Source organism: Acanthochromis polyacanthus, chromosome 6, assembly GCF_021347895.1.
Source record: "Acanthochromis polyacanthus isolate Apoly-LR-REF ecotype Palm Island chromosome 6, KAUST_Apoly_ChrSc, whole genome shotgun sequence".
NCBI lineage: Eukaryota > Metazoa > Chordata > Actinopteri > Pomacentridae > Acanthochromis > Acanthochromis polyacanthus.
The window spans coordinates 2,075,152-2,092,686 of record NC_067118.1 but is presented as its reverse complement, the minus strand read 5'-3'; positions in this window follow the sequence as shown (position 1 = coordinate 2,092,686).

Genomic DNA, 17,535 nt, shown 5'->3' with positions numbered 1-17,535 from the left:
CGGCGAATGGAGGTTTGATCAAGCGCACTGCCGGACAACTACATCAAGCTTCTCATTGAGATAAATGTGCCCAGTCTGTAAGTACTGACTTTTTACTGGTGCATTTGAATGTAAATGGGTGGACAGCTAATAGCTGTGACTTGAGAAGAGTTATTCTCCATCATTTAAATCCGGACTTTGTCTGTCTAAATGAGACAGACTTGTCTTGCTCAAGCATTGAACTGTTTGGATACTCTTGGTTTGGACATAATCGCGTTACGCATAGAAAAGCTGTTAAAGCTTCAGGTGGTGTGGGGATTTTTGTTAGAAATGTAGTTTTTGAGCAGTTTTATGTTAGAATTGTTGATAAGACTATCGATGGTTTATTGTGTCTGCTTTTTGAAAACCGTGTTACACTTCAGTCTTTTGCTCTAATCTCTTGTTACTTGCCACCTGAAACATCGACTTTTAGAAGAAATGCAGAATGTTTTTTTGGACATTTATTGTCGTTATTGTATCGACTTGATGTGGATTGTTCTTATTTGTGTGGGGATTTTAATGCCCGTATCTCTAATTTAAAAGATTATATTGATACAGATGAAATCCCTATTAGAAATGCATTAGATTTAAGTTCCAATAAACATGGTGAGGCGTTTATTGAGTTTCTAAAAGATGCAAAATGCTGTGTGCTCAATGGAAGATTAAATTCAAACGCAGATAATTTTACTTCTGTGTCTGTTAGGGGAAAGGCTGTTGTAGATTATATTATAACACCACACAAAGATATAAAGTCTTGTCTTGAAATGAATGTTTACACGTCCTCAGAGCTTGTGGAAAAGATTGGTTCTGAAGCCTTAGATCTAATTGGCCCTCAATCCAGACTTCCTGATCGCTCTTTGTTAAGTCTTAAGTTTAGAACTGGAGAGTTTGTTTTGCCTAAGCAAGATAATTCTAATTTACCTAGGAAAATTATCAGAAGATGTTTCTCCTCAAAATTCTTGTCCACTGATGACTGTGCAGTTACCTTGACCAGTATTCAAAATAGATTTGTAAAAGAAATCAAAACACAGCAAAACATGGATACAACTTACAAAAAACTTTGTGATATTATACATAAAGGAATGGGATGCTCTGAGAGGAAAACGGGACACAGGCCAAAATACTATAAAATAAACCAGCCATACTGGAATGAAGAGCTTCACAATCTTTGGACTAAAGCTAGAGTAGCTGAAAAACTTTATTTAAAATCTAGAGTCCCTATTGAAAAAATCACTTTAAAATGTGAATTTAAAAAACATCAACAGTACTTCGATAGAAAGTTAAGATTTATTAAAAGAAATTTCAGAAGAGGGCAGAGCATTACCTTGCAGAATCAGCAATTAAACTCAAAACTCTTCTGGAGAGAAATTAATAAATTAGGACCGCAAAACAGTAAGATGATCCCCATGGAAGTTGTTACAGCCAATGGAGAGGTTTGTTTTGATAAGGAGACCATAATGATGAAATGGGAACATGACTATAGTGCCCTCTATGGTTGTCATAAAGTATCTTTTAATGATGATTTCTTAAAACAGATTTGTTTACAGAAAGTTAAGTTGGAAAGTGAAATGTTGAATACAACGCTGGCTCGTAACGATTTGTTAAATCTCGATATAACAGTTGAAGAGGTACAAAGAACTATAAGCTCAGCTAAACCAAATAAAGCTGTAGGTACTGAGCAGCTCCCGAATGAAGCTCTTAAAGCTCCTTCATTGGTCAATGTTTTGCACTGTCTTTTTCAAGCCTGCTTTGATCATGCCGTTATTCCATCAGTGTGGTATCAGTCAGTTATAAAACCAATACCAAAATCAACTAAGTTGGATCCAAGAGAGCCGCTTAATTACAGAGGTATCAGTCTAATCAGCACAGTGTACAAATTTTATTCTGCAATTCTTAATAGTACACTGAATGATTACCTTGAAACACATAATATTTTGGCTGATGAACAGAACGGCTTTAGAAGAGGCAGGGCTTGCATTGACCACATTTACGTCTTATCTTCAGTGGTAAGAGCTCAGCTTCAACAAGGGAAGTCCACTTTTGTTTGGTTTGTTGATTTCCAGAAGGCATGCAATTGGGTGAATAGGGATCTTTTATTGTTTAAATTGTTAGGTTATGGTATAAATGGTAAGTTTTACAATGCAATCAAGTCCCTGTACAAAACCCCTGTTGCTTGTGTCGAAGTCAATAATTTGAGAACTGGCTGGTTCCCTACTCCTTTTGGTGTAAAGCAGGGAGATGTTCTATCACCAACTTTATTCTCTCTGTATATAAATGATCTGGTAACTGAAATCAAAGACGCTAACCTGGGTATTTGCATTGATGATATCAATTTATGTATATTGTTGTACGCTGATGATATTTTAGTAGCAGAAAATGAAACAAATTTGCAGAATATTTTATTTATTCTGAATGCATGGTGTGGGAAATGGTGGCTTGCTATAAATCAGGATAAAACTCAGATTATGCATTTTAGGACAAGCAGGCAGTTGCGAAGTACTTATAATTTTATGTATGGATCCACCTCATTAGCATACACAAGTTCATATAAATACCTAGGACTAGTGTTTAATGAGTTCATGAGCTTTACAGAGGGAGCTAAGCTACTCTCAGACTCAGCAGGCAGAGCTCTGGGTTCAGTTGTGAGTGAGATGAAAGTTGTGCCTGATCTTACTTTCTCTGTATTTACAAAACTGTTTGATTCATTGGTTGGTTCTGTTTTGTTTTACTCTGCCGGTGTGTGGGGTGCAAAGGAAGTTGAGCACATTAATGCTCTTCAAAATAGAGCAATTAGAACATTTCTAGGTGTGCATAAATTTACAACTAAATTAGCTTTACAAGGTGATATGGGCTGGGAACCCTGCTTGATAAAGCAGAGAATTGAAATGATGCGTTTATGGAACCGCCTCACCCAGCTACCAGAGGATAGACTGACAAAGAAAGTTTTTTTATGGGACTGTTCAAATCAGTATCCTTGGGCCAGGGAAATGACTAAATTATTCTCTGATAATGATTTAAATTATATTAGTAGAAACAAACTTAAATGTAATTTAAATTTACTACACCAAAAGTTAACAGGTGCTTTTAAAAAACAATGGAAATATGACATTTGTCAAAAAACAAAGTTAAGACATTATATTCACTTTAAGGAAGATTATAAAATGGAAAACTATATTTTGTTACATTTATCGAGAAAACAAAGATCCCTATGTGCTCCGTTGAGAACTGGCACGTTACCTCTGGCAATTGAAGCTGGTAGGTATAAAGGTCTACCTGAAGAACAACGGCTATGTACACTGTGTGACCTTAACGTGGTAGAAGATGAGCCACATTTTGTTCTTTATTGTCCCTGTTATTGCGAGTTAAGAAATATTTTGTTTGATGAATGCTTGGATCCAGATATTTTTTGGCAAATAGAAAGTTCTATTTTGAGTTGCCTGTTTGAAAATCATGTGTTTTCCATTGCCAAGTATCTATGTAAAGCCTGGGATAGAAGGCAAAGGTTGTTGTATCCAGTCTAATATGATTCTTGTCTATAAGTTGTGGTCTGCAGCCACACTATGTATTTTTATGTATTTTTTGTTAGTGTCTTGTAAGCCCATGTGGGCTGGGCACAAATGTGCATGACACTTCAATAAAATCAAATCAATACAGATACGTACTCAACTGCATTTGTCTTTATACTTGGACTCTGTGTAATGACAGTAAAGTCATGTCTTCTCCTCACTCTTCTCCCTCTTTTCCTGTGTGTCTCCACTGCACCTATCAAGAAAGCAGTGAAAAGGCCAGTCGCATAGATTGTCTTTGTCACATAGGACCAGTGTTCCCTCTAATTTTTCATGAGTCTGAGCAAACACACAAACTCCCTGAGCAGACCCTTGGACCACTGTGAGCATCATCAGACGTGTCACTGTGGTCACGCCAGCATCGCATCCATCCAAGTTACATGGTTTGTTAAAAGAACCAAATTACAGCATTTATATTTCTGTTAAAACACTTTGTCAGCAGGAGCCATTTGAAGGATGCAGTGATTTTGGTGACACTACAATGTATAAGAGTGAAGTTATTGAATATTTTTGTCTCTCTTTGCTGTTGCAGACGGTCCCTGTTCACTCCATAGACACCCATGTTATTTCTGCAGCTTGAAAGACAGCTACGTTTGATAAAACTGGGCTTGTAGCACATCATCTGCCTTACAGTAATGGGAAAGAGGCATCGTTCATGTTTTTGACAACCTATATCTAATGAGTTATTGATGCTGGAACTCTGAATCTGTGAATATCTTTCCAACTTTACTGAACTTGGGGCCACTACCACCCAAGGATTGACATATTTAATTTTGAAAAGAGCATTTAGCCATACTTAGAGGTTTAAGTGCTTTATTAACACGGAACTAAGAATTTTGCATTCTTTTATGATCACAGGTTCTGTCTGAAAAGATGTGGCATCATTTTAAACAGTGAAACCATACTAATGAAATACAATGTAATGACCAACCAGTGTGTAATACTGGATTCTGCAAAAACATAAACAACTGAATGCAGAATACTGGACAAAGAAATTATCTACAAATATGTTTTCATCTATATCTAAATCTTATCTTTACACGGTTAATGTATGAACTCATTTATGTGTGTATGTATATATTTATTCATTTATTTATTTAGTACTATTAAAATATCAGAGTTCTGAGTGAGTTTTTCTTGAGATAGACAAAGGCCATTTATTGATCACATATAGGCTAATAAATAAATGCTTATCCATCCATCCATTTCCTATACACCGCTTTATCCTCACTAGGGTCGTGGGGGGTGCTGGAGCCTATCCCAGCTGACTCGGGTGAAGGCAGGGGACACCCTGGACAGGTCACCAGTCTGTCAATAAATGTTTATTGAAAACTAAAAAGCATTTAAATAAAACTTAGGAGTTTATTGAGTCACTAAAATACTGTAGAGTTTACGGCCACATCAGCATGATTATAGCATAATCTGGTAAATTCACAAACATATACTGTAGGAAATCCAGCTGATCTCATCATGATGTCCCGTACCATATGGACTTCAGGAGATGATTGGGGATGACAAACTGTGACCTGGTTGGGTTCTCTCTGTTCTCATGTTTCTTATATGTTTGTCTCCTTATGCTGCCTTACTTCAGCCAGTCCATGAGCAACAGAAAACACAGTTTTTCTTGTACCCATTGCCAGGGGTTCGAGTCTTCCCACTCAAACGTTTTTGCTTCTTTGGACGTAGTGGAGTTACGGGTGTAGACATTTTTCAACGCGCAGAGCAGTGCGCAGCAGCGTCTGTAACCAGGCAACCCGCGACAGGACCATAGGACCGGACACACAGAGAAGCATAGATATGTATAGAAGACTCCAGCACCCCCCGCGACCCGAGTGAGGATAAAGCGGTGTATAGAGAATGGATGGATTGATGGATACGATAGCACGCTTTAGCAGCCGGCTAAGGTGGCTGCACATAAGGACGTCTGTAAATGACGTTGATTAGCTGCGTAAATACCTACGTGAATCACATCATTGACTGGAGCAGCCAGTCACCGGTCACTCACCGACTCACATTGTAAAATAGCACAGAATGAATTGCTATGTATTTATTTTAATTTAATTCAGGTTGGAATTTTTTTGTGCGCAGCGCAGATTTTCTGTGCGCTAAGACCATGTCAGCAGTGCGCAATTGCGCACGTGAGCAGCTTAGAGGGAACAGTGCTGACAGCCTTACCAACCACTCAGCCAACCATAGCAACCACTCAGCCAACCATAGCAACCACTCAGCCAACCATAGCAACCACTCAGACAACCATAGCAACCACTCAGCCAACCATAGCAACCACTAGACAACCATACCAACAACTCGACAACCATAACAACCACTCAGAGCAGATAAAATGTGATTTTTCATTAAAGTTGTCATTTGTTGTTAATGTTTCTACGATCTCTCTCCAGCAGGTAACAGGGTGCCTCTGGTTGTTGCCTGTGTGTCTGTGGTTGTCGTGCTGTTGGTTGTTTCTCTGCTGCTTGTCCACAGATGGAAGAAGAAACACAACGCCGCCGAGTGTGAGGAACTTTTCTACTTTCAACCTTTAACTGCTGCAAAGAGGAAGAAATAATAAAACTTTTATCTTTTCTCCTCCACAGACATGAACACCGGCAGGAACACCAGGAACACCGAGGTGACTTTACAATCCAAAACATCCCTGCTGTTACCACGGCAACCACATCAGCCATCACTCATGTTCTCCTTTGTTTTCAGGTCGAAACCTACGACGACTGCGACGGCGGTTTAAGACTGGAAGCTTCGACCTACCAGGAGCTGGATGTGCAGAGGATGGAGGAGAATCTGTACTCGTCACTGGAGATTCTGCCAAACTAGCACCGATAATCAGTAGACGATCAATAGATAATCAATGGACGATAGACAGATAATCAATAGATAATCAACAGATGATGATGTTATTCTCAGTCAGAATTCTACATTCAAAGTGCTGGAATGATCTGAAAACAAATGATTTTTAAACTCCTCTGAAGCTCCTAAATGTGATTTTTACTGTACTTTTATTTGAGTTTTGATTTATTTGACCCCAAAAATATTTTCTATCACAGATATTCAAATAATTTAAAAATCAACAATAAAATAAAGACAAAAGTACAGATCTGTGTGCAAATAATCTTCTAAAAGGTGAAACAAATGGCAAACATTAAGGCGTCTGTCATTAACATGGGTTTATGTTGTTCATAATTATCCCAAATGTAAGACGTGGGAATAAACAGATCAACTAAAAGATTTAAACACATTTTATTTTATATTTTTGGTCAGAAAACGACATGTCTGATTCTCTGTTTTCAGGAATAAAGAAGGTGAGATAAATTTGTCTTGACTTGGTTTACAGTAAACTTACTTTTCCCTCCAGGTTTAGCTCAAATCACTTCCATAAATAAATCAATAAATCAATAAATATCTGTGAATAAATGGTGAAAATCTGGCCAAACTAATTCATCCAAAGATAAATAAATAAATAAATAATAGTGTAATAATGTGACATTCAAACACCATGAAAACAGTGGAAGCAGCAAATATCTGTTAAATAATGATAGTTTTAGTTCATTTAGATCAACTATTTTACAGTCACGCACTGTAAAAGAATAATTACTATTTGTATTTGTCAGATTTTAGATTTTTTTTTTACAGTTAATGGTGAAATTAATCCGTTCTTTTTCAATAAAAAAGAGTCTGACGTGAAAATATGTTTTATTGCCTGTTAGTTGGGTCATCTACGATGGTTCCATGACCGCTGAGCTTAAAGGTTCGTTTCTCGGTGGATTTGTCATCTATGAAGAATAAATATAAAATTTGGCCCCCATGCCCCTCGCGAAAATGTGGCCATAACCCGTGAGCACTGCAAATCCAAAATGGCCGCCGCGAGCTATTTTGGAAAATATCTTTTCAGTGGTTTGGCCCACAGAACCCCACAGCATATGGTTTCTGACAATTTTTGGGTCCAGGATCTCATATTTGAAGTTGATTTAATGATTGGACCTGTTTTTGACCTTCAAATTCAAAATGGCCACCATAAAATTCAAAATGGCCGCCATCATTAATATCAGAAATGATCTCTATTTTTTTTTTTACTACATGGCTCAAACGTGGATAGTTTCTTGAACTTTTTAAAGTTGAAGGATAAGTATTTAGTGTTTGCTTGAAGGTTTGACATGATGAAAGGCACAACAAAAAAGTTTAGCAAACATAAAGGCTCAAGGAAAGTGAAAATGTAAAAATGCGTAATACTGCTGTTAGCCACCACTTTAGGTGTTCACCCTTGTGCCACGTTGAGGCCCAGTATTTACGACTTGACAAGGGGTTTTGGGGGTTTTTTTGCTTTTTTTTTTTTTTTTTGCTTTTTTTGCTTTTTTTGGGGGTTTTTATGGGGTTTTTTGTTTGTTTTTTTGTTTGATTTTGTAATATATTCGAACACAAACTTAGCTTTCTAGATATGGTACTTGCCTACTAAAATGTTAGAATGTTGACATATCAAAGATGAATGGCTACTTTTTACTCAACCCTGACCTTCAGTATGATAATCATGGATTTTACTGCTTGTTTATCTTGAAATTTACAGTAAAGTAGATGTTTGTAAATATGCTAAGTAGAAAGAGAAGAAACAGCTAGGTGGGGATAACCTCTGTTTAACTTCCATACCACAGAGCAAAGCAGAATTTATAAGCACTAATTAAGTTCAGATCAAAAGGCTGTAGCAGAAGCAGTGATAGGACAGACCTTCCATTTAACTTCCAAAGGTGAAAGGCAAAGAAGACTGTTGTTTGATCGAAAATATGTAGCAGAAGCAATGGTAGGACGGACCTTCCATTTCACTTCAGATTTATCATTTTCTTTCTTTTTGCGTTGTGCCTTTTCAAGCTTATCTGAAGAGGAGATTGAAATATAGCAAGTCTGGTGCATGTAATGACCTCCTGGCCCATCTTTCCATAAAGTGGTGTCGCATATGTCACCATATTTATCAAGTCCTGACCAGTTTTCAGATTTTGATTTCAGACTCTCCCATTTACCTCGGCCGATGGTATCAGAGGACTTACATGGTTTGCCACATTTCAGTACACATTCATGAGGCATTTTTGTGACAGGTAGGCTAAGAAGCACTTTATTAATAGGTAGGCCTATTTCAATGGAGATAACATTCTAAAAACGTTAATCATAGACTTTTGATCTGGCAAATGTTTCCCTGAACTCGGATGTAAAGGAAAATGATCAGTGAATCAATGAATTCACACTGAGTATTCACAGGCCTAAAGTAGGCAAAAATAAGATTTGTCAGTCTGTGAGGACACTTTTAAAATTAAACACACTAATTTAAATATTAGTGGTGTTTATTATACTATATTATGAAACAAGTACCTGATAAGTAGTTAAAGTATCTAGGCCTACATTTCATTTTATTTTTATTGTGGAGATCACAAACAACACTAGTATGTACCTTACAACATTGTAGGCAAAATCACAGATAATATAATAGCCTACAATCGTAACTGAGATCACTTATTGCTGATGGCAGACACGTAAAATTTGAAGGTGAAAAATAGCTCAAGTCATCAAAATGTCATCAGATAGGCCTATGGATTCTTCCCTGAAACTATGTGTGGTACAATAGGCTAAAGCCATTGAAATAGATCTAATATAAATGTTAACATGATTGATGGCAGCCATTTTGAATTGATGGCAGCCATTTTGGACTTAGATAATTTAAAATGAATTATTCATAAAGTAAACATAAAATATTAATTCAATTACCAAAGTCCCAGAAACCATATACTATGGAGCCATATGGCTCAAACCAGAAGAAAGACACTTTCTATAAAGCCAATGGGAGCCATTTTGGATTTTCTGTCAGCCATTTTGGATTTGAGGGTCAAAAACTGGTCCAATCATCAAATCAACACCATATATGAGATCCTGGACCCAAAAAATGTCAGAACCCATATATTATTGGGTTCTGTAAGCCAAGCCACTGAAAAATTATTTTCCAAAATAACTCGCGGTGGCCATTTTGGATTTTCTGTCAGCCATTTTGGATTTGAAGGTTAAAAACAGGTCCAATCATCAAATCAACATCTAATATGAGATCCTTGACCCAACAAATGTCAGAAACCATATATTGTGGGGTTCTGTAGGCCAAACCACTGAAAAGATATTTTCCAAAATAGCTCGAGGCGGCCATTTTGGATTTTACGGCAACCATTTTCGATTTTAAGGTCAAAAACAGGTTCAATCCTTAAATCAACATCAAATATTAATTCCTGGACCCAAAAATTGTCAGAAACCATATATTGTGGGCTTCTGTAGGCCAAACTACTGAAAAGATACTTTTCAAAATAGCTCACGGTGGTTATTTTGGATTCGCAGTGCTCACGGGTTATGGCCACATTTTTGCGAGGGGCATGGGGGCCAAATTTTTAATTTATTCTTCATAGATGACAAATCCACCGAGAAACGAACCTTTAAGCTCAACGGTCATGGAACCATCGTAGATGACCCAACTATAGATAGATAGATAGATAGACAGATAAATAGATAGAAAGAACAGGGAGGAAACTCCAGCAGAAGTGGGAGGCCGACAGTCTACTTCAGCTGGTTGGGTTGACTGGAAAGGGATTGCAGAGAAAAATGATCTGCATTCTTTTTTGTTTTTTTCCGTTTTTCCCTTTCTATCATTTTGAAGCGACCAGGTGTTTTTTTTCTACGTCTTCCTGGTCGCTCTGTTCTATCACTCTTTGCTTGCATCACTTCAGTCTGAAATGTTTGCGGCGTCTACTCTTTATTATGTCTGTGGTTACAACGGCAACACATAGCATAGGTGACTGTACGGATGCCTGTTCAAAACACACAGACGTCAATAAACTGTTCCCAAATGTTCTTGTTGTCAGCTTTAACATTGTCGTTATTGCTCTGTTTGGACTCACGGCTGTTCAGTCTACCAGTAAAATACTCATTAACCACAACACCAGCAAATAGTCTCACTTTGGAAACAAACACTGTCACTCTTAGCACGCTGAACCACAAGATAACAGAGCATTACTTGAAATAAATTTTAGTCTTTCAAGTTTGAATGATTTCTTTATAGATAAATCCGTATATTATAAAAGATCTTTGCACTTTGAGTTTTCTAAATTATTGTGATATATTGCAACAAGAAAGAATCAGGAAGGCAGCAGTTTACGTCAAGAACACTATTTTTCTGTGCCTTTGCATCGGTTCTTTGGGACCTTACAATAAAATGTTTACTGTAAACAAAACAAAAAAGCAGAATTCACAGGGCAGAATATAAATTAAGAGAAAACTCAAAAAGCAGTAGCGCATGTAGGCTGCAACATTCACACCCTGTCATCTGCATTTGGCCTCATGTTTCCATCCATTACATCTGATGTCTTCTCTGATGCATTGTGGGTAGAACCTTTGAGTGTCTGATCCACCCCTGGCAGGCTTCAGGAGAAATATCTCCACATCCAGTATCATTCTGATTGTGTTTTTAACTGTTTTGAACACAGTGTGTTAGCATTTGAACAATGTGCTGTAAAAGTCGAGTGTTCTGCAGGTGGTGAACTAGAAACTGAGAAAAGAGTTCATGACTTTTGGTGACTGTGGTCACTGAATGCATTTTGTGTGAAAGTAATGGAAAGTGATTCACAGTTCAGTCCACATGGACTTCTGTTTTGCAGACTGAGTTAAGAGTTTTGATCATGTGACTTCAGTTTGGACCAATGTGTGTTAGCAATGGAAAAGAAACCTGCAACATGGGTTTATGTTGTTCATAATTATACCAAACGTAAGACGTGGGAATAAACAGATCAACTAATGCATCCTCTTGTCTTATCTTTCTGTATTTTACTGCCAATCTTACATTTCTTCATCTTTTGTGCCATTTTTCTGTATTTTAGTGTCATTTTTGCATCTTTTAGTGGAATTTTTCCACATTGTAGTGCCATTTTTGTGTCTTTTAGTGTCATTTTTGTATCTTTTAGTCTATTTTTTCCATATTGTAGTGCCATTTTTGTGTCTTTGAGTGTCATTTTTGCATCTTTTAGTGTCATTTTTCCATATTGTAGTGCCATTTTTGTGTCTTTTAGCGTCATTTTTGCATCTTTTAGTCTATTTTTCCCATATTGTAGTGCTATTTTTGTGTCTTTTAGCGTCATTTTTGCATCTTTTAGTGGAATTTTTCCACATTGTAGTGCCATTTTTGTGGCTTTTAGTGTCATTTTTGGATCTTTTTTTGTGTTTTCTGCATCCTTAACAGACATTTCTGTATCTTTCCATGTCATTTTTCTGTATTTTATTGATATTGTTACATCTTTTAATGATATTTTGCATCCTTTTGTCTTATCTTTCTGTATTTTACTGCCAATCTTACATTTTTGGATCTTTTGGTAACTTTTCTGTATTTTAGATTCTCGAACAATAAACAACAACAACAAAAAAAAACAAGCTGAAATGAAAAACATCTTTTTTTCTTGTAGTTTTTGCATCTTTTTGTGCCATTTTTCTGTCTTTTAGTGTCATTTTTGCATCTTTTAGTGGAATTTTTCCACATTGTAGTGCCATTTCTGTGTCTTTTAGGGTCATTTTTGCATCTTTTATTCTATTTTTTCCATATTGTAGTGCTATTTTTGTGTATTTTAGTGTCATTGTTGCATCTTTTTGTGGAATTTTTCCACATTGTAGTGCCATTTTTCTGTCTTTCAGTGTCATTTTTTCATTTTTTAGTGTAATTTTTCCGGATTGTAGTGCTATTTTTGTGTCTTTTAGCGTCATTTTTACATCTTTTAGTGGAATTTTTCCACATTGTCGTGTCATTTTTACATCTTTTAGTGGAATTTTTCCACATTGTAGTGTCATTTTTACATCTTTTAGTGGAATTTTTCCACATTGTAGTGCCATTTTTGTGTCTCTTAGTGTCATTTTTGCATCTTTTATTCTATTTTTTCCGTATTGTAGTGCTATTTTTGTGTCTTTTAGTGTCATTTTTACATCTTTTAGTGGAATTTTTCCACATTGTAGTGTCATTTTTACATCTTTTAGTGGAATTTTTCCACATTGTAGTGTCATTTTTACATCTTTTAGTGGAATTTTTCCACATTGTAGTGCCATTTTTGTGTCTTTTAGCGTCATTTTTGCATCTTTTAGTGGAATTTTTCCATATTGTAGTGCCATTTTTGTGTCTTTTAGCATCATTTTTGCATCTTTTAGTGGAATTTTTCCACATTGTAGTGCCATTTTTGTGTCTTTTAGTGGAATTTTTCCATATTGTAGTGATATTTTTGTGTCTTTTAGTGGAATTTTTCCATATTGTAGTGCTATTTTTGTGTCTTTTAGTCTCATTTTTACATCTTGTAGTGGAATATTTCCACATTGAAGTGCCATTTTTCTGTATTTTAGTGTCATTTTTGCATCTTTTAGTGGAATTTTATGTATTGTAGTGCTATTTTTGTGTCTTTTAGCGTCATTTTTGCATTTTTTAGTCTATGTTTTCCATATTGTAGTGCTATTTTTGTGTCTTTTAGCGTCATTTTTGCATTTTTTAGTGTAATTTTTCCACATTGTAGAGCCCTTTTTGTGTCTTTTAGTGTAATTTTTGCATCTTTTAGTGGAATTTTTCCATATTGTAGTGCTATTTTTGTGTCTTTTAGTGTCATTTTTGCATCTTTTAGTGGAATTTTTCCACATTGTAGTGCCATTTTTGTGTCTTTTAGCGATATTTTTGCATCTTTTAGTGGAATTTTTGCATATTGTAGTGCCATTTTTGTGTCTTTTAGCGTCATTTTTGCATCTTTTAGTGGAATTTTTCCACATTGTCGTGCCATTTTTGTGTCTTTTAGCGTCATTTTTGCATTTTTTAGTGTAATTTTTCCACATTGTAGAGCCCTTTTTGTGTCTTTTAGTGTAATTTTTGCATCTTTTAGTGGAATTTTTCCATATTGTAGTGCTATTTTTGTGTCTTTTAGTGTCATTTTTGCATTTTTAGTGGAATGATTCTGTATTGTAGTGCCATTTTTGTGTTTTTTAGTGTCATTTTTGCATCTTTTAGTGGATTTTTTCCACATTGTAGTGCCATTTTTGTGTTTTTTAGTGTCATTTTTGCATCTTTTAGTGGATTTTTTCCACATTGTAGTGCCATTTTTGTTTCTTTTAGTGTCATTTTTGCATTTTTTAGTGGAATTTTTCCACATTGAAGTGCTATTTTTGTGTCTTTGAGTGTCATTTTTGTGTCTTAGTGGAATTTTTCCACATTGTAGTGCCATTTTTGTGTCTTTGAGTGTCATTTTTGTGTCTTAGTGGAATTTTTCCACATTGTCGTGCCATTTTTGTGTCTTTTAGCGTCATTTTTGCATCCTTTAGTGGAATTTTTCCATATTGTAGTGCTATTTTTGTGTCTTTTCGTGTCATTTTTGTATCTTTTAGTCTATTTTTTCCATATTGTAGTGCCATTTTTGTGTCTTTTAGCGATATTTTTGCATCTTTTAGTGGAATTTTTGCATATTGTAGTGCTATTTTTGTGTCTTTTAGCGATATTTTTGCATCTTTTAGTGGAATTTTTGCATATTGTAGTGCCATTTTTGTGTCTTTTAGCGTCATTTTTGCATCTTTTAGTGGAATTTTTCCACATTGTCGTGCCATTTTTGTGTCTTTGAGTGTCATTTTTGCGTCTTAGTGGAATTTTTCCACATTGTAGTGCCATTTTTGTGTCTTTTAGTCTCATTTCTACATCTTGTAGTGGAATTTTTCCACATTGTAGTGCGATTTTTGTGTCTTTTAGCGTCATTTTTGCATCTTTTAGTGGAATTTTTCCACATTGTAATGCTATTTTTGTGTCTTTTAGTGTCATTTTTACATCTTTTTGTGGAATTTTTCCACATTGTAGTGCCATTTTTGTCTTTTAGGGTCATTTTTGCATCTTTTAGTGGAATTTTTCCACATTGTAGTGCCATTTTTGTGTCTTTTAGGGTCATTTTTGCATCTTTTAGTGGAATTTTTCCATATTGTAGTGCCATTTTTGTGTCTTTTAGGGTCATTTTTGCATCTTTTTTTGTGTTTTCTTCATCCTTCAGAGACATTTCTGTATCTTTCCATGTCATTTTTCTGTATTTTATTGATATTGTTGCATCTTTTAATGATATTTTGCATCCTTTTGTCTTATCTTTCTGTATTTTACTGCCAATCTTACATTTTTGCATGTTTTGGTAATTTTTCTGTATTTTAGATTCTTGAACAATAAACAACAACAACAACAAAAACAAGCTGAAATGAAAAAAATCTTTTTTTCTTGTAATTTTTGCATCTTTTTGTGCCATTTTTCTGTATTTTAGTGTCATTTTTTCATCTTTTTTTGTGTTTTGTGCATCTTTTGGCGACATTTCTGTATCTTTCCATATCATTTTTCTGTATTTTAGTGTCATTTTTGCATCTTTTAGTCTATTTTTTCCATATTGTAGTGCTATTTTTGTGTCTTTTAGCATCATTTTTTCATCTTTTAGTGGAATTTTTCGATATTGTAGTGCCATTTTTGTGGCTTTTAGTGTCATTTTTGCATCTTTTAGTGGAATGTTTCTGTATTGTAGTGCCATTTTTGCGTCTTTTAGTGTCATTTTTGCATCTTTTAGTGTCATTTTTCCATATTGTAGTGCCAGTTTTGCATCTTTTAGTGTCATATTTGCATCTTTTAGTGGAATATTTCCATATTGTAGTGCTATTTTTGCATCTTTTAGTGTCATTTTTGCATCTTTTAGTGGAATTTTTCCACATTGTAGTGCCATTTTTGTGTCTTTTAGCGACATTTTTGCATCTTTTAGTGGAAGTTTTCCATATTGTAGTGCCATTTTTGTGTCTTTTAGTGTCATTTTTGCATCTTTTAGTGGAATTTTTCCACATTGTAGTGCTATTTTTGCGTCTTTTAGTCTCATTTTTACATCTTGTAGTGAAATTTTTCCACATTGTAGTGCTATTTTTGTGTCTTTTAGTGGAATTTTTCCACATTGTAGTGCTATTTTTGTGTCTTTTAGTGGAATTTTTCCACATTGTAGTGCTATTTTTGTGTCTTTTAGCGTCATTTTTACATCTTGTAGTGGAATTTTTCCACATTGAAGTGCCATTTTTGTGTCTTTTAGCGTCATTTTTACATCTTGTAGTGGAATTTTTCCACATTGAAGTGCCATTTTTGTGTCTTTTAGCGTCATTTTTGCATCTTTTAGTGGAATTTTTCCACATTGTCGTGCTATTTTTGTGTCTTTTAGCGTCATTTTTACATCTTGTAGTGGAATTTTTCCACATTGAAGTGCCATTTTTGTGTCTTTTAGCGTCATTTTTGCATCTTTTAGTGGAATTTTTCCACATTGTCGTGCCATTTTTGTGTCTTTTCGCGTCATTTTTGCATCTTTTTTTGTGTTTTCTGCATCCTTAACAGACATTTCTGTATCTTTCCATGTCATTTTTCTGTATTTTATTGATATTGTTACATCTTTTAATGATATTTTGCGTCCTGTTGTCTTATCTTTCTGTATTTTACTGCCAATCTTACATTTTTGCATCTTTTGGTAACTTTTCTGTATTTTAGATTCTCGAACAATAAACAACAAAAAAAACAAGCTGAAATGAAAAAAAATCTTTTTTTCTTGTAGTTTTTGCATCTTTTTGTGCCATTTTTCTGTATGTTAGTGTCATTTTTGCATCTTTTAGTGGAATTTTTCCACATTGTCGTGCCATTTTTGTGTATTTTAGTGTCATTTTTGCATCTTTTAGTGGAATTTTTCCACATTGTCGTGCCATTTTTGTGTATTTTAGTGTCATTTTTGCATCTTTTTGTCTATTTTTTCCATATTGTAGTGCTATTTTTGTGTCTTTTAGCGTCATTTTTGCATCTTTTAGTGGAATTTTTCCATATTGTAGTGCTATTTTTGTGTCTTTTAGTGTCATTTTTGCATCTTTTAGTGGAATGATTCTGTATTGTAGTGCCATTTTTGTGTTTTTTAGTGTCATTTTTGCATCTTTAAGTGTAATTTTTCCGTATTGTAGTGCTATTTTTGTGTCTTTTCGTGTCATTTTTTGCATTTTTTAGTGGATTTTTTCCACATTGTTGTGCTATTTTTGTGTCTTTTAGTGTCATTTTTGTGTCTTAGTGGAATTTTTCCACATTGTAGTGCTATTTTTGTGTCTTTTAGCGTCATTTTTGCATCTTTTAGTGGAATTTTTGCATATTGTAGTGCTATTTTTGTGTCTTTTAGTGTCATTTTTGCATTTTTTAGTGTAATTTTTCCATATTGTAGTGCCATTTTTGTGTCTTTGAGCGTCATTTTTGCGTCTCAGTGGAATTTTTCCGTATTGTAGTGCCATTTTTGTGTCTTTTAGCGTCATTTTTGCATCTTTTAGTGGAATTTTTGCATATTGTCGTGCTATTTTTGTGTCTTTTAGTGTCATTTTTGCATTTTTTAGTGTAATTTTCCGTATTGTAGTGCTATTTTTGTGTCTTTGAGTGTCATTTTTGTGTCTTAGTGGAATTTTTCCACATTGTAGTGCCATTTTTGTGTCTTTTAGCGTCATTTTTGCATCTTTTAGTGGAAGTTTTCCATATTGTAGTGCCATTTTTGTGTCTTTTAGTGTCATTTTTGCATCTTTTAGTGGAATTTTTCCACATTGTAGTGCCATTTTTGTGTATTTTAGTGTCATTTTTGCATCTTTTCTTTGAACTATTGCATATGTTCCAGTAATTTCTGCAACTTTTAATGTCAGCATTGGATCTTTTATGTGTCATGTTTCTGTATTTTCGCCAAAATACAATTTATTGTCTGTATGAAACTTTTCTTGTAAGTTTTGCATCTTTTGACGTAATTTTTGAGGGTTTTTCTGTCATTTTTGCACATTTTTGTGTTACTTCTGGCAGCTTTTTGTATCATTTTTGTGTCTTTTAGCGTCATTTTTGCATCTTTTAGTGGAATTT